Genomic DNA, 22,298 nt, shown 5'->3' with positions numbered 1-22,298 from the left:
CACACACACACACACACACACACACACACACACACACCACCTTTCTTGCTAATCACTAATTAGCAGATGGCTAAAATGCCTTTGCAAAGATGAGAAGCATTGTAGCACCCTCTCAAGGGCACAGCACAAAGATACAAGGATGGCTAAAAAAAATAGTGTTAATTGAAAGAGTTTCTCTTAACTTGGGGAGGTCTACTATGCAATCTTTTCTTCTTTGGCAAAAATGAAGGGAATAAGAATCAGAAAGGTATGTGGTACCCAGACATGGTGGTATAATTTTCTTTTGTATATAAATGTGCTATAGTACTTACCTTGCATTGTGGATCTTTTGAATAAAAATGGCCCCCAGAGGCTCACAGGGTGAGTGGCACTATTAGGAAGTGTGGCCTTGTTGGAGTAGGTGTGGCTTTGTTGCAGGAAGTGTGTCACTAGAGGGGGGGGGAGCTTTGAGGTCTCAAATGTTCAAGCCAGGTCTAGTGTGACTTCATATCTTTCTGCCAGCAGGTCCAGATGTAGGACTCTCAGCTCCTTCTCCCGCACCATGTCTGCCGGCATGCTGCCATGCTTCTCACCATGATGATAATGGACTAAACCTCTGAAACTGTAAGCCAGCCCCAATGAAATGTTGTCCTTTATAAGAGCTGCCATGGTCATGGTGTCTCTTCACAGCAATAGAAACTCTAACTAAGACACTCCCCTACCCTATTAAGGTGAATGACTCTACTATTTCTTATAGTATCCCAGCAACCAGGGTAGGATTGGGTACCTATTTCCTGTGTTGCTGCACAGCCATTATGCCCACTTTGGTAGGAACCACAACAAAAACACTCAGCTCAATCTTGCCTTCCAGACTTAAGTCTGGCTCATGTTGGTCCAATGGTACCCAGGCAGGTTAAATACCTGTTCTTGGTCTCAATCCCTGATAATATTTTCTTGAGGGGGTTTGTCCAGTTCTGTTGACCCTCCCTCCAGCCTTGAGTTCTTTCTCTCCAGCACTTTTATAGTCTCTCAACTTTACATTTCCAACCAGCCTGGAGTTCAGAAGCCCTTTCTCTGTGTTGTCTTTGATCAAATGTCAGCCTGTAGATGTTTTTGACACATAATCACTATCATAATACCACCGTGGTGCTTGCTCTGGAATGAGTTTGTCATTTTTCTCTTACACTTGTCTACTGAGGTTCACATTTCCTGGTTCCCTCATCAGTTCCCCCTCCTGACCTCAAATCTCCCTTGTCCTTTGTCCGCAAGTTTTCCTCTTATAAAGAAGCAGCCACCCAACTCACATGGCCATCAACATGCAAAGAATGGTTTATGTTTCCATGAAAGTGGAATGAACAAAAGAGGCTGTCCTGGGCCTGCAAATGCTTCATACAAATGGCCAGTTTTACACTACGCCTCTTCGCCCACCGCCCCTTTCAGCATATAAACTAGGAGGCTACAACATGCATAAATTCAATGCTTGCAGAGGCCTGCCAAGTGGAAGCCTAATGTTCTTTTCCCTTCTACAGCTGATCTGAGTTTGTACCCATGCAAATGGATGCTGGTATTTATATAACTTTACAAGACTTAGAAAGTCCACAGAAGACTCTGACACTCAAATTAAAGTGGTATCCTTAGATCACCTCACTGTGCAGAAGGGTTGGGAAGTATTTGGTGAAGTAAATCCCCATTTGGCCACATCCATGAAAGCTAGCCATAGCAGGAGAAATGAGAAGAATAAATTCCAGGCATGCTTTATGATTTATTTGATGTATGCGTTTTAAGCTAAAGCTTAAGTATGCGGTATATATTTGATTTTTCAAAATAGGCTGTGGAAGAACAAACTGAATGTAATGGTTCCATTGCTGTCTCTGGAGCCCGGGGCTTCTCAGTCAGATTCCTCTGGTGTGTGTGTGTGTGTGTGTGTGTGTGTGTGTGTGTGTGTGTGTGTGTGTGTCTGTATGGGTTATATTTTTCAAATGATCTTTAGTAGTGCATTTATGTGGTAGGTTCTTTTTGGCCCCATTTCAAGGACTACGATAGAGGCTGTGATATCTATTCCCACCCAGTTGTTCCTCTGAGACCCAAGAGACAACAAGGTGAACAGAGACGGGGTGTTGGCACATGTTTAGGGTCCGAACACTAATGGTGAGAAAACAGGTCAGAAATAGTTAACAGTGCTCCCTGTGGGAGTCGTTACAGGCAGCCGCGGAAGCTGCTTTGTAACTGATGTGCCTAATGCTGCTCTGGGTTTACAGAAGGTCCACAACCGTCATTTGTTCCTTGGTTCGCAGGGCAGAAATTCAACACACGTTGTAGAGGTGGCATGCCTGTCCGTTCCTCAGAAATGAAGGCATCCCATCCTCTTTGAAGTCTGAAGTTGAGCTTCTTAAGGTCAGTGCTTGGAGGAGAGGGAGTGGCCTGGGGAGGCCTATCCAGAGCAGCTGTAGAGCAAGTAACTAGGGTCGAATGGAAACCGACTGAACGATGATATAATGATGCCTCACCAAGAGAGCAAGGGAATAGAAGGGAACTGTGGACTCACGAGCACGTAACTGACTCTGCTCTTTAGCTGAAAAATGCATTTCTAATGAGTCTTCAAACTATTCCAGTATTCCTGGCATTTTATAATAAAGCAGGGATATTTTAAGTTTGCTTTTACACTGTAAATCTCTCAGAGAAACACTCATGAAGGGTTTCAGCATGCCTGTGAAATGAAGGTTGTAGACATAGGCAGAACTGATACTGACCTGTAAAGGAAGCTATTGGCTGGATAATCAGCGTGCTCTTAAATACCAATGATGACAGTCTTAGAACTAACTTATTCCAGTAAGACTGTGTCTCCCGGACAGCAGGAAGCAGTGTGGTCTGGGCTGAGTAAGAGAGCAGGGCTTGCTCATTCACTTATTCCTTCAACAAATACTTGTGGGCTTTCCCAAGTGGTGTGTGCTATGCTAAACATGGTTGGAGGATATAATTGTTTTTATTTGAATGTGAAATGTCTCCCACAGGCTCCTGTATTTGAACACTTAACTACCCAGTGAAATTTGTCTTCGGAGGCTACAGAACCCTTCTGAGGTGGGGCCTACAGATGTAGGAAGTGGGTCACTGTAGGGTGGGTTATGTGCCTCACAGTGTCTGTTCCAGCCCAAGCTCCCTTGCTCACTACTGCACTGTAGTGGGTAGCTGTTCCAGCTTTGACCTAGAAGTACTACCCCCAGTGAGGCTTCCAGTAACTGTCACGCCTACCTATGACCTGCCCCTGAGACGGGAGTCCTTAAGACCTGAGATCCAGATGTGCTGGCTCTCTTGGTTCCTGGTGATCATGGATGCTGAATGGTAGACGGAGCAGAGTTCTCCAGAGAACACCGCTGGACTACACCTCACCTCTCCCAGATCCTGTAACCAATCCCTTTACTTGCTGTAAATTACCCCCAAATAAACCTCCCTTTTAACTACATGGAGTTGCCTTAATAAATCCCCACAATACTCCACCAAAATGTGACCGACGCATGCTTCAAGCCCTCCCCACCATGCCTTTCCCACCATGGCAGACTGGACCATCTCAAATTGTGAGCCCAAATAAAGCCTTCTTCCCATAAGTTACCCCTGACAAGTGTTCTGTCATGGTGGTAAGAAAAGCTACATAACAATGACTACAGTTTTCCTGGGAATATAGGTCAGTAGTTGAGAGCTTGCCCACTATGCACGTGGATAAGGCTCGGGATTCAACCTCTGGGATTTCAGCAAACAGGTTCAATTCTGTTTGTTGTCTTATTGGTGCTTATTGTCTAGCAGGGAGGACAGATAGGTAAGCAAGATATGCCAACAGAATGTAAAGGTTTGCAAACAGGCAAGTCCAAAGGGTATGGACCCTGTAGAGGGACCATCTAATTCAATTTTCGGTGGTGCTAAAGCAGAGGCCTGGAGGATTCGTAGCAGGAGGCAATAATCAGGGCTGGAAGAGTCACAGTGCAGAGGCCTCAAGGACACAGCTACAGACAGGGAGGAATAAAAACAATAACGGAGTCTCACTGTGAAATGGGATGTTGATCTGGGCATTCAGGTCATAATCCTAAGGGCGAAAGGACAATAACCATTATCCTGAGTGGGATAAATAATTGAAAAGGCTGCCAGAAGAATGAGGACACTGAGCGCATAGAATGTGTCTCGTGTGGTTTGGGTTATTCATCTCATTACCTTAGGCATTCCACTTGCACTTGGGCCTGGTTTACTGTGTGAATCAAATAAAATGGATGTATGATACGAGCTAGTGACTATAAGCACACGCCTAGTTACTACTGAACTACATGGCAACTGAGCTTAAATAACTTGGATCAATAGTGTTTCCACTGAGTTAAGACAATTGTTTTTCTTCTTCTGTTAGTGTCTAAATATTTATTATGGTTGAGATGTCAGCTACTCCTCACCTTATGCGAAGGTGATTTTTAAGTGAATCAGAATACAAAAACTTACCGTCTTGTCCCCGGGGTGTAAGGTTCCTTGTAAGTCTCTGCTGGAGATGCCCATGTTGGAGTAACCTGCACAGGAATGGCTCCAGTAAATGAGCACTGTGTGGCTCAGTATGGACAGCCTAAGACAGCGGCAAGAGGACAGCAGCCACAAGAGTTTCAAAGGAGTCACGTTTGTGCTGGACAGTATAAGAACAGTCACAGAATAAAGTGCTTCCAAGGAAAAGGCAGAATTCTCCTTGTGGCCAAAGGTCTGATGATAAACAATTGAGGGGAGGGAGAAATTCTTCTGGCACATGGCTTGAGGGGATACAGTCCACTGTGGCCAGAATGCATGATGGGAGGGAGGTGTCCATGGCAGCAGATATCAGGAAGCAGAGAGACCAGGGTTGGAAGTAGGAATGGGCTACAAATCACAAGCCTTGCTCTCAGGAAGCCCACCTTCTCCAGCTACTGGTCACCTCCTAAAGAGTCTGCTCTCTCCCCAAACAGCATCATTAGCTGAGGACCAAGTGTTCCAACACATGAGCCGGTGGAAGATAGTCTACATCCAAAGCACCATGGCATCCTGATGCGGAAGAGCAGCAGGATTCACACACTGAGGAGCCTTCATAAGCACTCTGTCAGGCACAGGTTCTTTTGGTGAACACTGTCACACGAGGAGAGTTGTACCTTCAGCACTGGAATGCATCATGCAATTAATATGAACAGAGATGAGTGTAGACATACAGTTGGCCACACTTTCATTTCCCACCCCAGTGATGTAAGCTTGGAAAGAGAAGTCTTCGTGACTCAATATCACACAAGGCAAATGGCAGAACGTGGGTCTACAAGCACGGGGCGGAAGCTCCAACGTGGGACACATTCTCCTCCACCACTGTCCGGCTGGCAGTAGAATGATGTCGTACTTGTACCTTGGGTTTTCTGGTACGTGTTGAGATGGGTTCCCAGGCTTCACTCACTTTGTTCCTCTCCATCCTTTGGTGATCTGTTTTGTTTTTGCTGCTCTATCTATCTATCTATCTATCTATCTATCTATCTATCTATCTATCTATCTATCTACTTATTTATTTATTCGAGATAGGAAATTATTTTAGATGTATTTACTTATTTATTTATTTTAGACAGCTAAGCTCCGCTGGCCTTGAACTCACAGAGATCTGCCTGCTTCCCCAAGTTCTGGGATTAAACATATATGTCACCATGCCTGGTCCTCCTGGTGATCTGGTTATCCTGCGAATGGTAACACCAGTCAGAGAAAGCATTCCTTGTCTTTTTTTTTTTTTCAGTCAGTTTTGCTCAAAGCATGGGCTGTACATGGGATATGTGGGCATCATGTCAAAGAATGTTGGAAATGTAGAATCTTGGGCCCTGCCCTGCATCTGCTAATGCAAGCCTGCATTTTAACAAGGTCCCTGACCCACCCTGCTGCCAGTGATTCCTATACTGTGGACAAGCCGCTCCAAAGACGCTGAAGTGTCTATGGGGCTCTAAGAAGCACCTGGTGCCTCCCAGGATGGGACCAAGAATGAATTCTCCACAGTCTTCACGACACTGAATGCCGGCAAGGTGGAGGCAGCATGTCCCTCACTTTCTTAAAAACAATTTTTTAAAAAGAAAACAAACAAGCTAAAAGAGTTTTCTGTGGGGCCCTAAACCATTCCCATGTGTCATTGATGGGCCCTGTCATCCTTTCTGGGAAGAGCCGCTGATTTCTGGGGACAGTAACCCTGCTGGGAGCCATTGTCACTGGGACACAGTAGCTTCTGCTGGTGAGTTCCTCCTGCCGCTGCTGCTGCTGCTGCTGAGAAACCAGAGCCAGGTGAGGTAGGCGTGCACTGTCAGAGAGCCAGGAGAGATCGCACAGGGCCACATCACCTCCCTTGAGAGCCATGCTCTCTTCTGCAATAAAGAACACTCATTTTGGCCTGGCAGGGGCGGTGGCTCAGAGTGAGGAGCCATTAGCTGGCGGTCATGTTATTTACTGTAAATGCATTTTCATGGAGTTTGCTTGATGAGGTCTGGAAAGCTAGGCCAGGGCTCTTTGATCCAAGAACATGAGGATTTCTGATGGCTGGAGGACATGGGCTCGGGACAATTCCACTGTGACTTCATGGACCCCGTTGATCACCAGCACTGACGGAGCTGACGCAGAAGGCGGCACTCATGTGCTTCTATAAGACCATTTTTATTTAGAAATGAAGGAAACACATCCTTGCCCAGGCCCTTTTCTGACCTTGCTGTGCCCTCTTCCCTGATATTCCTTTGATTGCCTGACACAAGCAAACACACACACACACACACACACACACACACACACATACACCTTCCCACAGATTTGCCTTTCACTGACATGGGCGATCTCCCTTTTATTATTCCCAGTCAAGCACCGGAAGTTTGAAAGTAATGTTTCAGAAAGCTCGTAAGTAGCAATGGTGTAGCTTTCTTCTGATTTCAAGGCCCCATTTCCAAACTCCACATCACAATGTTACAGAACAAAATATCATTCTCACAATCAAGCATAAAACAAATGTATAAAACATCCTAGGAAGAATGGATCCAAGCTCATAAAAGATCTGAGTATATTGGAATCACATTCCAGCACAGGCCATTTTCCCATCCTTGTTTCCAGGGCTTTCCACCCAACTCTTCACTCCTTTTCTGGCTTATGTTCTGTAACATCTTTGGGCAGAGACGGCAGGATTGCCTATTGGCAGGTCATTTGTCCCAAATTCCTCTACCAAAGCCGCCAAGGAGGGTCAGAAGAAAGTTAGGGAGAAGACGAACTTGTTTCACTAGGATGTGCCAAAAGCTGCGATTTTGAGACCCTTGATCCACCATGTCATAGCTGAGACATTTGGGAAATACACTCCATCTCTCTGAGCCTTTGTTACTCATCCAGCAAAGAACGATTGTGATATTAATCAACAGGGTTTGGGAAGGATAAAGACAAAATAGTGCTCTAGAAATACCTAAATATCGCCTGGTTCTGATGCTGCATTATTTGTGGGAGTTCTTTCTTGCCTCTCAGCCTATGTGTGTCGGTATGGCTTGGTTATTAAATGCCCCCCACCAAAAATTGTATATTGATGGTTTGGTCCCCAGTGCAAGCAGCACACAGGGGTGGGGCTTCGGGAAAGTGACCGGATAATGAGGGCTCTGTCTTTGCCACTGGATTAATCCATTGGTAGATTAGAACTTTGATTAGGCTGTTGGGGGTTCTAGAACCCCAGAAGGCAGGGCATAGTTGGAGGAAGTAGGTGACTGCTGAAGCGACTTTGCAGTGCATGTCTTTGCTTTGATTCTTTCTGCTGCTTCCTGTCTGGCAAGAGGTGAGCAGCTTCCCCTCCCATGTGCTCCTGCCACCACGTTCTGCCTCACCACAGCCCTGAAACAGAAGGAGCCAGGTGAGCATGAACCAAGACCACGGATGCAGTGACCCCACATACATCCTTTCTCTTTAAGTCATTTCTCATAGCAAGGAAATGCCCAACAGAGGTACATACAGGCTTACATATACACACATACAATGGTATTTAATATAGCATGTTATGTACTAATATAACTACATATGATTATAAAGCATGCTGTATTATATATTATGCCATCTTATCATTATATAGTATATCATATTGGATTATATAGTGTTAGCCAAGTTTTTGAATACAATAGACTGGTAAATTATAAAAAAAATTAATGTTTGGTTCTGAAAGGAGGAGTCTAAGAACATGGTGCTAGCCTCTGCTTGGCATCTTACGAGGGGATCCTTTCTGTATCATAACGTGGCAGAGTCCATCACATGGCAAGCCTGACAAGGGTGGCAGAAATGGCTCCCATCCAGGCCATTCCTGCAACAACCTGTTAATCCATGAAGGTTAATCTACTCATGAGGGCTGTGTGATCATGACTCAGGAACTTCCCACAGGTCCTACTTCTCAATACTGCTTCATTGAGGATCAAGTTATCAGCACATGAAACTTGACAGACAAATTCAAACCATAGCAAATACATAGCACTTTTCCATAGCATATTTCACTACCTATTATACTTTACTGTTATAATATATCAATTAAGAATACCACGCATGTATATTGCACATCCTCATTTTTCCAAGAATCTAAATCCGCAGACCCATAACTGCCCATACTTTGTAAGGGTATAAGACTGAAAAACAACTAACAACATTTTATTCCAATAAATTTTTCTTTCCATGATTGGAAATGAAATGGCCTGAAAATGAGATATTTGAGTATACTATAAGGACATCTCAATCCTTAACTATAATAACTTTATTATTTAAAAACCAATCTTGAACTGATGCAACCAGAAGAATTCTGCATCTTAAAGCCATTGCTGCTAAGCTCCCTCAACCAGATCACCTAACTCTGACTACGGATGGTTTAATGCAAATAAAATTTAAAATGTAAAAAGATCAGTGCATAATTTTGGTTGCCGATGATCACACCATTACTTGAATTTAACCACAAGATTTTTTTTCTTAAAATTTAATTGTGAGCCCAAACATCTCTTTTGAATTCTATTTTTTCCCTCTTGAGTATCTAGTGGATGTGGACACAGTTTTCTATGAAGTCCACACTTTGTGTCCTTGCTGGGCTTCTGTGATCATCTGAGAGACAAGGCATATGCTGCTTCTCCTGGTTGTAAACATATTGAACCCCCGTAGCCAAGAGTCAACTGTAAATATTTTATTAGCATTCTAGGAAAAAAATCTGAACTCAGGAGTGAGTTAGTCACACAATTAAGCAAAAGGGAGAAATTGTTCACTTTTACAGGCTCTGCCGATCCTGCCTCCTTACTTGAGGTTCCTGAATCAAGAACAGAATAGCTCAGGTTGCTGGCCAGCTCATACCTGAGCTCCCCACTCCATGACCCTTTTCTAGGGCACACATCTGGAAGGCCAGAAGGTGGGTATTTAAGTGAGTTTAAGTAAGCTGGAATGGCAGACGTGGAGTCCCTGGTCTTCACACTTGATGATGGCTGGTTGCCTCTATTCCCTCTTTCTACATTAGTAAGAGCTATAACCTGATTAACATTTAATTTCAATTAAACTAGTGAACATGTTCTCAACCTTCTATGTAGAGAGGGTTCATTTAGCTAGGAATATAGCTCTTTGCCATAGCCATACTAGCAGTAGTTTTGGCGGGGGGTTGGGGGTGGGGGTGTGGGGGACACTAAAAACTAAAAGAATGTAGGGTCCATGTTTAGGGACCTAGAGAAAATTAGAATGAAATGTAATTCTGTGGGATGGCCTAGGTTATACATATTTATAGCTTCTAGGTTGGGAAAGTCCAAGCTGCCCGGAAAAGTGAGTTAGTGAGCAGGCGTTCAGGAGGTCTCACTTCCCGGTGTACTTGGTTTTGACTAATCTGAACACAGATGTCTCTTGCCTCCACTGATGTCTCTGTAACTTCCCACCTTACATGAAAACCACTCATTTCATTTCCCATCATGCTATATTCTCTAGCACACGGACCTTACAATGTTGGTGAAGGCGCTTTTGAAGTCACCCCCCCCACACTCCAACCCCCTGGCGTTTTTAAAGATTCAGATTGTTTATCCTGGTGTGTTAGCATTCCTTTGTAATCTCAGCACTGGGAAAGCTAATGTAGAAAGGTTCTGAGTTCAAAGTCAACCTGGGCTTCATAGTGTGTTCAAGATCATCTTGGTCTATAGAGCATGACCCTTGCTCAAACAGTAAGAATAAGACAAGACAAGAAAACCTCGCAAAACATGGGAAATTATTTCCTGAAATAATAAACAATTGGAAGCTGCATGTTGAAAATGGTGACAATAAATAAAATATCACACACACACACACTGGAATTTTTCACAACTACAAAAAAAATTACATCATTTGTGAAATGAACAGGACTAGAGACTGTCATGTGATGTGAAATAAGGCAAACTCTGAAAGAAAAATCTCTCTAGTTTCCCTTGTATATGGAATCTATTTAAGTATATATATATATACATGTGTATATGTCAAAACTAGAAAAGGAGGAAGAGGAACATGACTGGGGAGGAGGAACAGAAGAGCGTCCTCATAGACATATGAACAAGAACATGGCATCCATGCGTGAAGATTTCATAGTGAAGTCCGTCACTTTGTACAGTTTTTGAGATAATTTAAAATAGTCACTGTGCAATAATGATGTTTTCACCCTGTTGAAGGGAGATGGAAGGTTGGTAGAAGTATAATGTGGGGTTCTTAGAGAGGCCTCAGGGACCATCTCAACCACAAAGATGAGACCAGCAAAGCACTTGTTAATTGTCAGAACCACAGCTTTGACTCCAGTTCAATGGATGATTGGGCAATTTTATGCATTATTATTGTATCATGTAATGATCGATCTGTAAATATTATTTACACAAATCTAAACGTATTGGCTATAAGTAACAATTAGTAAATGACATGATTTACCTTACATGTTTTGACAAGGCTAAAAGCTCAAAATCTGTTTTATTGCACAAAGCCTTCCCTCTGCTCAGAAGTCAGACCTGGCCAAGTGGACCTTGGCCTATTGGCTTCTCTCCATGTTCAAAGCAGAAGGAAATGGCCAGCTGCTTAAAATAGCACACCATCTTAGTTGTTTTGAAAAATATTATCTATTTAAGTAGTTTACCAGAAACTTTTTCCACAGTGAGATATCATCTGTACAGATAAACTATTTTGATAAAGAACAAATATTTAAAACACTAAACTGGTAGGCTTCTACTTATTATTATAGAGCATTTTTCAGAAATCTGAAAGAACAGAATGGGTTTCCCCCTCAAATCTGGAGATAAAAGTTCATTTGTCCATTTAATGAAAGTTGTAAAGTATTTTAGAGGTTTTGATTCTCTCCTGTGAGGGAATGAGGTGATCCAGTGAGGGATCAGCGGTAGAAGACAGTCTGGGAATTTAGGGGAAGGAACAGAAGGCTAGAACATGGAGCCAACTGGCCCCAGCTCAAAGATCACAACCTGATCCCCTTCAGAGGAAGTGAGGTGGGGGTGCATCTGAGAAACAGGCAGGAACTTCAGAGTTCAGTTCCAGCTCCTGTTCCATGTGAGGGCAACCCCTCCTGACCACAGGCTCCTGACCACAGGCTCCAGTCACACACGGCAGGGCAGACTGCATGCTCTATCCCATGCCTCCCACCTCTCAGTCTACAGCTCTGACTCTTTGTTGCCTGTTTCTTTCAAGAATAGAACGATGAGTCTGTAGGCAGCTGGGGGATTAGGAGGTAGAGCTAAGGTAGGAACAGGTTCTTCATTTCAAAATGATGCCAGATGCTGCCATGAGTTAGACACCCGGTGAAGGCACTGTGTGTAGTTTCCCCTCAAACTCCCGGTTGGAGAAGTCTGCCTAGTTTTAAGGCCCTCGTTTTAAAAATAGGAATCTGTGCTAAACGTTCAAAAGCCTTTCTAAATTCTGAGACAGCTTCTTCTTCCCTCCTTTTCTCTCTCTTCTCCCTCCCCTCCACCCCTCACCCTGCTCCCACCCAGCTCTATGGGTCTCCCTTGGCTGCAGTTTCAAACACAGGAAGCAGCCAAGGAAGTGGCCACAGTGATTATTTTTAGAGCAGAGGGAGGTGTGGGAGTTCTCCGCTTTATCTTCTGTAATCTAAAGATGAGTTAGTGGGAGCTCCTGATTTAGAGTTCAGAGAACAATTCGGTCATTTTCCTCCAAACCCGGTGTCACAGTTCCTGATCCAGGGCTCTGATCCACGTAAATCATGGCTTCTCTGACCACTCCCTCCTGTGTATCTGGAATATTTGTGGGTGAGTTCTGGAAGGAACTGATCCTCCTAATGTTCCACCCTAGTGTTCATTCTCATCTTCACGCTCAGAGTTGTTTCAGAGCCTGGGGAAGTTGTGAGCCCTCAATAAGGAGCTCCTAGGCCCAGATGTGCTGTTAGGAAAGTTGGAGTAATTACAGTCACCCCGAAACAAAAAGTGTGACGGAAATGGGCTCAGAGGCTCAGGCCCCATGCTTACTTCTGGGTTGGTTCCTCGGCTCAGAGGCTCAGGCCCCATGCTTACTTCTGGGTTGGTTCCTCCAATAGCCTTTAGCTCAAGCCCATGCTCCAGGCATCATCACAGGAAGTAAAGGCAGGTGTTAGACCCTCTCACTGTCAATCACAGATAGACAAGAGAGAGAGATTGACACTGTGAGATGTCGGTTCTCTCCAAATTCATCTATAGTTTAAAGTAACTCCGGTCAAAATCCCAACAAGGTTTGCTGCCTTTTGTTGTGTTTTTAGAAGAAAACAGACACACAGACTCTAAAATTAATTAGCAGATGACAAAGGACAGAGGCAGTTGAGTAAAGCTTAAAAAATAATAGTGTGCGTGGGCATGCACCGTCAGACATCAAAGCTGAATGTTAACAGACAGAAGACAGTGTGGAAGTCTGGCAGTGGGAGTCAAAGCAATGGAGCAGAATAGAGCCCAGGAGAGTTTTAACAAAACTAACACTGCAAAAGACTAGGAAAAGATTGGTCATTTCAGTAAATGACATTGGGTCAATCGATATCTGTGTGAGTGTGTGGGGGGGTTGGGGGGCAGGGGGAGATGTAATCCCTTCCTCATATCAGACAAAAAAATATTCCATTCTCCATAGTAACATAAACTATTATGTAAAATTTTGAGCCACTCATTTTAATTGAGTTCCTGGGCTAACCTCCAACAGAAATCAAATTACCATGGCATCACTTGCACCAAAGCTCCTTGCCACCAAACCAAGCCCAAGTTGTTTATTTCATCTCTTGAGAAACCAGGAGAAAAGTGATAATTCAGCTGGGGTGACACATCCCCTCTACTCTAGCACAAGAAAGGGAGCCAAAGGAACACAGTTCTAGAATACCGATTTTTGTTTCCTGAATCTGCTTTCTTTGGCCTTTGTTTCTAAAAATACGTATTATTTCATGTGTTTGTGTGTGTGCCTGGGTGTATGTATGTATGTGCTCCATGTGTGTGCAAGAGCCTGTGGAGGTCAAAAGAGAGCTTTGGATTCTCTAGAACTGGAGTTAAAGATGTTGTGAGCTACCATGTGGGTGCTGGGAACTGAACCTGGGTCCTTTGCAAGAGCAGCTGGTGTTCTTAACCACAGAGCTATCCTCCGGACTCCTTTCTTGCCTTTGAAACCAACTTCCTCTGCTGAGCTCCTGGGAGACTTTGTTGTTGTTGGTGGTTTGTTTTTTTGTTTTTTGTTTTTTTTTTTGCATTTTTAGAGGAGATGCTGTAATTCATGAATTGCAAATTAAATCCAATTTGATGATTTCACCTTATTTTGTTATTGTGATTCATCTTTGGACAAAAGCAAAAAGAAAGGCCACGGGTCTTTCAGGTTCCTCCAACAGAACGTAAACACAGAACAGGAGGGAAGGGATGTGGGCTAGTGCAAACAGGAACTCGCCTTCATCCAGGGATGCAACCGAGTAGACAGTGCAAGTGACATGCAAGTGACAACGTCAAGGTGTACCTATGGCGTCTAAAACAGCTACAGCCTCTTCAGCTCTGTAAGAGAAGAGAGGACAGCTGTCCCATACATGTGGGGTCAGACTTATTTCACTCTTGTGGCAATCCGATTTCCTACCCCTGGGGTCTACTCACTCTTGAATTTAAGGATTGCATTTGAAACAAAGGCTCCGAGCACTCACCTTTAATCCCAGTCCCTGAGAAGTAGAGGCGGGAGGGTCAGGAGTTCAAGACTGGCCTAGACTACATGAAACCCTGTCTCAAAAATAGAAAGAGAATTTGAACATGAAGAGAGAAAAGAACAAAGATAAAGAAAACTCAAGTTACATCAATTCCATCCTCCCATGTTACCACCTGGAGTTTTATTTCTGTTTAAAATTTGAAACAATGAAACTGAATGCTAACTGCAAGGTGTAATTTGGTTTGGGAAGTGCCAATTTTACTTCATGCATGAACTATTTTTATTGTTATAATAACATTTTAGCTGAAATTTATTATTTTTAAACAAGGGACGTATAGGGAAAATGGTGTAATTACTTTTAAAATCAACCATGCCACATAGACAAAATGCCATGTGACCCTTTCTAGATATCAAATAACCTTAGACTCAAAATACCTCTTTCCCGAAATTGTAAATCTTATTGAGAGACATTAAAGACTGAAGTAGAGAGACACTGTGGTAAAGGATTGAAAGACAATTATTATAAATCTAATCATTCTCCCCAAATTAACCCAGTCATAAGGACAAATGAAAATCCTAAATTCTTATTTATTCATCCTTCCCCCCTCTCTCTTTTTTTTTTCTCTCTCTCTCAGTATGGACTCTCTGTGTATCTCTGAGCAGCCCAGAACTTATTATGTAGACCAGGCTGGCCTCAAACTCACATAAATCTGCCAGCTTCTGTCTCCGTCTCCCAAGTGTTGAGATTAAAAGCTTGTAATCACACACCTGGCCCCACAATTTTAAAATGAAACATAAAAGAATCTAACTACATTTGACCACTTTAAGATGGGAGGGATAAGTGAGATGCCTCAGTGGGTAGTGACGCTTGCCACACAAGCCTGGTGACCTGAGTTCAATCATCAGAACCCATGGTAGAAAGAGAGAACCAATTCCTGAAAGTTGTCCTCTGACCTCTACATGTGTGTTGTGGAACACACACACACACACACACACACACACACACACACACACACACAGAGTAATAATAACAAATTCAATCAAAATGTCCTTATCAAAGGTCACTAATAAGAGAATAGAAAAAAAACAAGCAATGATAGAACTATTTGAAACATATAATTGACGAGTAGCTCACATTCAGCATATAATAAATCAAGACACACAATACCAAAACATTCCAAACACAAATTAGTGCTTGCCACGTGACGCCATTCATTGTAAAGTTTGAAAATCAAGGTAAATTTAAACTATTTGTAAGGGGTGTCATCTTAAGGGGGAAAGCTAAAGGGAAGAGGAGGAAGCAGTTGCCTTAAAAGTTAGGAGTGTGGACGTCTTTGCTGTGGGCTTAAGTGGGAGATATCAGCCCTCCTCCTGCAGGGAGGCTGTGTGAATGTGGAGTTGAAGATGATCAAGTGAACTGTGTGTTTGTGCAGATGCCTCTCTTTGGGGCTCCTGGCTCTCTCTCTGTGGAAAATGATGGAGAAAGCAAATGAGTGTGTTCAAGTCTTTTTTCAAGAGGCTTCATGAGGCTGAGAATAACGGTACACTCCTGTAACTCCAGCTCTGGGTGGGCTATGGCGATAGGGTGACAAATCCAAGGCTAGCCTGGGCTACATAGGGATACCCTAAAAGTACTTGAAGACTCTGTTCACAATCGTTTAGTGAACCAACCTGCCATGCCACAGACACTCCGGCCAGTGGCCTAGCGTAGAGCAGTTTGGTCACATACTATGTTTTGTTTCACATCTGTAATATATTCACAAAGTATCAAGCCTTGTCCTGATTTAATGTTTTCAGAGAATTCATTGGTCACCTATCAGTCTTTCCAGATTGTTCTCCAGGATTCCCTCCAGGAAAGCTCTTTGTTTTCTGTGCATCTCATCCCCCAGTGTTCTGGATTTCTTTCTGGCCGTGCTGACCCCATGTCTGACCTGTTTGTGTGGTTTCTCTTCCTGAGACCTCCCTCACGTGTCAGTTTTTACTGCTTCTCTGTAACTGGGCGGGATGTTTATGGCACCTGTCAGCAACAGGTACAGAAACTGCCGTAGGATTGGGTTTTGCAAAAGCAGAGATGGTTTGGATAGAGTTCCCAACATCCTAAATGGATGACGAATTGGATAGAGGTCTTCTGGTCTGATGGGTTGTGTAGTCTGATTTCAACTACATATCCTTTAAAACTATTTGCTCACTAAACTAAGCAAAGCAGAAATATCAAAGTCATTCTGCAGAAGCATTTTGAAGATGAATTCCCATTTTTAGCAGATGAGTGTTAGAACAGATTTTATTTAGTGTTCATTAAGTTTATGTACTAATATTATTTATGTCCTACAAGAGGCAGTTTAGGAGATTACTGTATCTAAAAATATGCATGCCATAATAAAAGCCTATATAAATCACCTTGCATGTCTCTTACCAGTTTTTAGTCTATTTTATAAGAAAACTTTGTATTTCCCTATAAATAAAATCCTATCCTTGTTTTCTTCTTCTTTTTTTTTTCCACATAAAAAGCTACTGCCTCTGTATGGATAGAATGACCTACTTTGGGCACTTTAAAAATCTTGAAATTTTTGTATTGATTCTGTGTTGATGTTTTTATAAGTGACAAATGGCCACAGTGTTCAGGACACATACAATTCATTGTTGGATAGTTTGTTTTAGTCCTGTTTTTAGTTGACATAAGCTCTATTGGCAGAATATGGAGAGCGGGGAAGAGTACAAAGAGTCTTGTTAAATATTTTAGTCAGGTCTAAAAAGTGTGTGTATGAATGCCACCGCAGTAATAATGAATGATAAGGGCCATTCTCCAAGGACTTAGTATAGTAGGTCATTTTTCATCTCTATTATTTCTTTTTGTCATTTCTTTTTAAAAAAAAAACCCACACAGTGCCTTTTCATCTTATTTTATTTGAATTTTTCCCCTTAAGATTTCTGGACTGTTGCTATAGCAAAAATAATGATGAAATGAAACTTTGCCTAATGTTCATTTGCTCCTGAATTTCAGATGAGGGGCACTGCCTGTATTTCTCATGCTGACCGTCGCCGCCGCCGCCGCCGCCGCCGCCGCCGCCGCCGCATGTTCAAGAGAAAGAAGATGGTCTAGTTATTGCAAGCATCACTCATTTCACAGTGAACTCCCATCTCACCATTCTCCCCATCCATTTCCATTGAAGAATACAATTTTGAATTGAAATTAGATAGTGATATTTAGATATCATCTCCCTAAATCTGGCCCATGATGTCTGCAGAATTCTTAGGGATGTGGTTACAGAGTAAGCAAGGAGAGCTAGCAAGGGTGTTTCTCATGCATGTATTCATGCATCCCATAGCTATTTGTTGTTGCTTATGATTTGCTAGACTTAGGGTACAATGTAGTGGAGATAGATGTTGGGCCATGCGCTCATCAAAGTAAGGAGATTTGTCAACACAGAAAAAGAAATTGCATCCACAAGTTACAAAGGAGTAGAGCCAGGTACTATTGGAGCACCCAAAGTGTGTACTTGCTTTGAATTACGAAGAAATTTGGTGGCCAAACAATCTCTCCAAAGGCCCAGAACCCAAGAGAGAAGATTGAATGCTTCCACTGGAGGATGAATGGCAGAGAATGTCTGATGTGGAAGCAGTGGGCAGGATGAGGCCAGAAACATGCCAGGAGCCAACGGCTGGATTCTGAAGGAGAGAATTTGTAGAGTTTTGTAAGAAGAAATAAAAACAGGGTTTCATTATCAGAGTAATAGGAAGCCATTGGAATTTTTTTCTGAGCACACACTGAATTTTCTGGGACTAGAAGTTGATCCTGAAGAATAGAATTCTGCTGACTGGAGTAGACTTTTTCATTCTGATCCCACTGGAGTCCATGGGTCTACCATTCAAAGGCTTTTAAAAAAATGTATTTTGTTTCTTTTGCATGTGTGTGTATGTATTTGCGTGTATGTGTATGCGAATGCACATGTGCACACACTCATGTGAGTACATGTGTGCCGAGAGGGAGGGAATTGTGCATGTACGTGCCCAAGTAAGTGCAGGTCACAGATTAACCTCAGGTGTCATCCTTTAGGCATGATACACCTCCTTTTTAAGATGTTGTGTCTCAGTAGCTTGGGGACTTGCTCATTAGTCTAGGTCAGCTCACTAGAGAGCCCCAAAGAGCTCCGTGTCCCTTCTGCACCAGTGTGAGGGTTACAATTGGGTTACACACACCCAGCTTTTTTCACGTGGACTCTAGGGATTGGACTCAGGTTCAATCAAAAGGCTGCAAACACTTTGCTCACTGAGCCATGTCCCAAGTCCCTTCTTGATAGGTTTCAATTGGTGGAAGAACATGCGGCACCCCTGAGCTGATGATTGACATCAGAAAAAATCTGGGTAGTGGCCAACATGACTTTGACATGCTTTGTTTTTGCCCAACTGGGGATGATCTTTTTATCAGTCATCTTCAGAATGAATTCGGAAGATGGAAACTGATTACTGAGCTCTGTACTGGCAAGTTCAGTACACTGGACAACCTGTTCTTCTTGAAGAATCACTGATAGCTATTAAAACTTCTTTTAGCTGGTCATAACCAGCTTTGCCAAGAAGGAAAAGAATCGTTTGTATGGTGTGCTTTCTCCCAGTCTCCTGAGACTGAGCAAGCAAATGAAACACACAATGAAATCGAAGGAGCAGAAGATACAACCTTGTCCATTTTCCTGTACAGAGAGGATTTGTCTATGGGGACATAGTCAGATGCTTGCACAGTAAACTGGAAACTGGCAACGATGGGCTCTGCTTTGAAGATATGTAGCATGCATGATTAGAATTTAACTGAATGAAGGATTCAGTGTTTCACTGCCTAGATACCTCTTCTCACTGAGTTCCAAAGAGACAAATTCTTCCTATCAAATCCTTTGACAAGCAACCCTGCTTTCTTGAGGCCTGTTTGACTGCCCTGTTGTGAGAGAGCCAGTGTGCTTTCCTCCCCAGGATGGGGGATGCTGCAGTTTAGACCAACACCTTCCATCATGAACACTGTGGAACACTGTCCTCCAGGCATGAATCGGCCTTTCCTCTCTGAACTCTCGGCAACTGTGATTACATTAGAACATTGGGTCCATTAATGTTGGTAATCCTCTCCAAAGATATATAAACAGCTAATGGTTGTGGGGGTGGAAGAGACTTATTTTTAGCCGTGTAAACTGCCTGTGAATTGTCCGTGTTCCTATGAATAACCTTTCACCCATACTTCTGTGCATAACTCCATCAACTAATGGTTCAGCAGCTGGACGTTCTGGTTATCTTTCTGTCAACCTGACAAACAAGCTAGTGTGTTTTGGGAAGAGGAAATGTCAGTTGGCCTTTAGACAAGTCTATAGGGGCATCTTTTTCATTAGTGATTGATGTGGGACAGCCCAGCCCACTGTAAGCAATGTGACCCCTGGGCAGGTGGTCCTGGAGTGTATAATAAAACAAACCAAGCAAGCCATGAAGTAAGAAGGTAAGCAGAGTTCCTCCATGACACCTGCTTCAGTTCTTGCCCTGGCTTCTCTTCCTGATGGGCTAGATAATGTATGATGAGATAAACTATTTCCTCCCCAAGTTGCTTTTGGTTATGGTGTTTATCACAAAGAAAGCAAACTAGGACTCTGGCCTTGGGGGGATGGAATTCCATTGGTGGTACCTACCTATATTGGGTATGATGATATTATTTCCCTCAACTCAGGAAAAGTTAATGTGTGTGCTAATGGTGCCGAGTAACTTAGATAGGAAGGAAAGGGGGTGTTGGGGAGATGGCTTGCTATAAGGATGGTGATGAGACTTTAGATCCCCCAGGACCACATAAATGCCAGGTGGGTGTGGGAGCCTGCCTATAATTCCAACACCGGAAAGCCAAAGACAGGCTAGCTAGACTAGCCAAATCAGAAGTTCTGGGTTCAATTAAGAGTGTCTGCCACACTGAATAAAGAGCAATGGAGGACAACTCCTCGTGTTAAGTTTGGACCTACACACACCACACACACACATAAATGGCACAGTCACTCACACGTGTGAAAAAAGAAAAGGAGTTTGTCAATGATGAAGGTTAATGACACTAGCAATGGGAAGACAAAATTGTCATACTTTAGAATCTGGGTCCTGTTCACACCATTAACATCTGTGTCGGGAAGAGCATTGTGGGTGCAGGGAAGGAGCAATGGGTGTGACCACTGGGTGTGAAGAGGTGAGAAAGGTGAAGGACATCAGATATTATGAACGTTGTTCTTTGCAAGCTCCTTACTATAAATGCCCAGAAGTCATTATCTATCTTGTTTTAGATTATTTTTTTCTTCACCTAAATCTTTCTCCAGTTCCTTTGCCCTCTCCTTCTGGGAGCTGTGGCAGACAGTTCTTCCTGAGGCTGACATTTTCATCATAAAGAAAGCCTGCAGTTTCTAGTAATAACTGATCACAGACATTCAGGATAACCAGGGTGGGTGTCTCCCTGTGGCCACTCTAATTAGATGATCACACCCATCTCTCTTGACATGTCTCCGAGGGGCTGGAGGTGCTTGGCAATGAATCCATCAGTCACGCAGAGAGCACAAATGGCCTGGGTCAAAGGCAAACCTCACCTCTATTCCACATGACTTACCCAGAAACTGGTCCGCAGGCTTGAAAGGGAAGACACAAAATGTCATCAATATGTAATGCATGGGAAGCTTTCTGTATTTTATTCTAGGTTAAGAAAATTGGAATGTGAATTCTTCTAGAGTGATAGTAATAAAACCATTCACAAGAACTACTAAGAAAATATACAAATAATACATTCACAAGGTCAATATTATTTCAATGTGCTGGAGTGACTCATGATTTAAAAAAAAATCTGATGCTTGTTTCTATAACGTGAGAAACTGACTCTTTCATTTCTCTGCATTTTACATTCTTTGACGATCTGGATTTTTCTGGAAGCCATGTGCCCTGAGCACAGCATTAGGATAAAAGCTATCGTGGCTTGGGCGCTGGTTGTTGCTCTCGGTGTCTTCCTCAGGTCAGGTAAGTCACCACCACAAAACAGAAGGAACACAGAGATGGGAAAGTGGTACCCAGCCATCACCGTCTGGGGCTCCCTTCTGCCACAATGGTCCCCTCCACAGGCACACACAACAACCAGAGATGCTCTGTATCTAGAGCTTCAGGGGGCAGAAAGCAGTGAGGCTTCTCTGCTGGGTAGGCATGAACCACTAACTCCTCCTCCTCGTCCTTGTCCTCGTCCTCGTCCTCCTCCTCCTCCTCCTCCTCCTCCTCCTCCTCCTCCTCCTCCTCGTCCTCCTCCTCATCCTCCTCCTCCTCATCCTCCTCCTCCTCCTCCTCCTCCTCCTCCTCCTCCTTCTTCTTCCCATGAATAAAGGTATTATTTTTCCAAGTCAGGGCATCTAAGAAAGTTTCCTACTTGGGAGAGAGTAGATTTCTTGATAGCCATGACACTTTTGGCTCTAAAGCATCCCCTAACAAGATCAACTCTTTTCAGAAATCCAGAAACAGGAACCAGAAATGCAAACTCAAATCCTGCACAGCCTTGAGTTTCAAAGTAAATAAGTCCCAATGGCACACAGAGCACGCTAAGGATGCAGCTCATATCTCACCCCTGGGCCTACCTTGTCAAGCTATGGCAGATACTGTCGCAAATAGGGAAAGTGGAGGTTTTTAAGGTTAAATTACTTGCCCTTAGTCGTGGCTGCCAAGTGGTAATGTTGGAATTTCAACCTAGAATCTGGCTATAGGGACAATGCTCCAAAAACAGTAACTGTAAGAGCTAGGATGTTGATTGTGGCTGAATTCTGAGCAGTTTTTCCTGTTATATTCTTTCTCAGCTTTCTGTGTCCTTTCTTATGAAGGCCCTGAAGGATTGCTGGAAAAATATATGTGCACACACACACACACACACACACACACACACACACACACACACACGTGCATGCACACTTCATTGTTTTTGCATCCTCATAGAATGAACTGTAAAGGAATAGTAATGATGTTGCTTTTCTCAGAGCCTATTTCCCACCCCCTGGTTTTAAAGTGTGTTCTTAGCCCCAGTGGAGTCTTCATTTCCATCAGTCTGAAGGCAAGGAGATGAGAGAGTCCCCACTGATGCCTGTCATCAGCATTTAGCCTTTGCTGGTTCCTCAGATCTCTAAATCAGGCTTTAAAAAGAGCAATGGGATTCCAGGTAC

At 43.3% G+C, this 22,298-nt stretch overlaps 1 long non-coding RNA gene across 1 annotated transcript; it reads left to right on the top strand.

Annotated features, from left to right (window-relative positions):
• The first annotated feature begins 493 nt into the window (after positions 1-493).
• Positions 494-3,912, top strand: LOC131910337 (uncharacterized). Its single transcript, XR_009379108.1, has 3 exons — positions 494-603; positions 2,274-2,373; positions 3,159-3,912. It is a non-coding gene; the product is annotated as an uncharacterized LOC131910337 (long non-coding RNA).
• Positions 3,913-22,298: the final 18,386 nt, after the last annotated feature.

Source organism: Peromyscus eremicus, chromosome 5 (genome assembly GCF_949786415.1).
Source record: "Peromyscus eremicus chromosome 5, PerEre_H2_v1, whole genome shotgun sequence".
Lineage (NCBI taxonomy): Eukaryota > Metazoa > Chordata > Mammalia > Rodentia > Cricetidae > Peromyscus > Peromyscus eremicus.
Note: the sequence above shows the minus strand (reverse complement) of the source record. Positions and strands in the feature narration are given on the sequence as shown.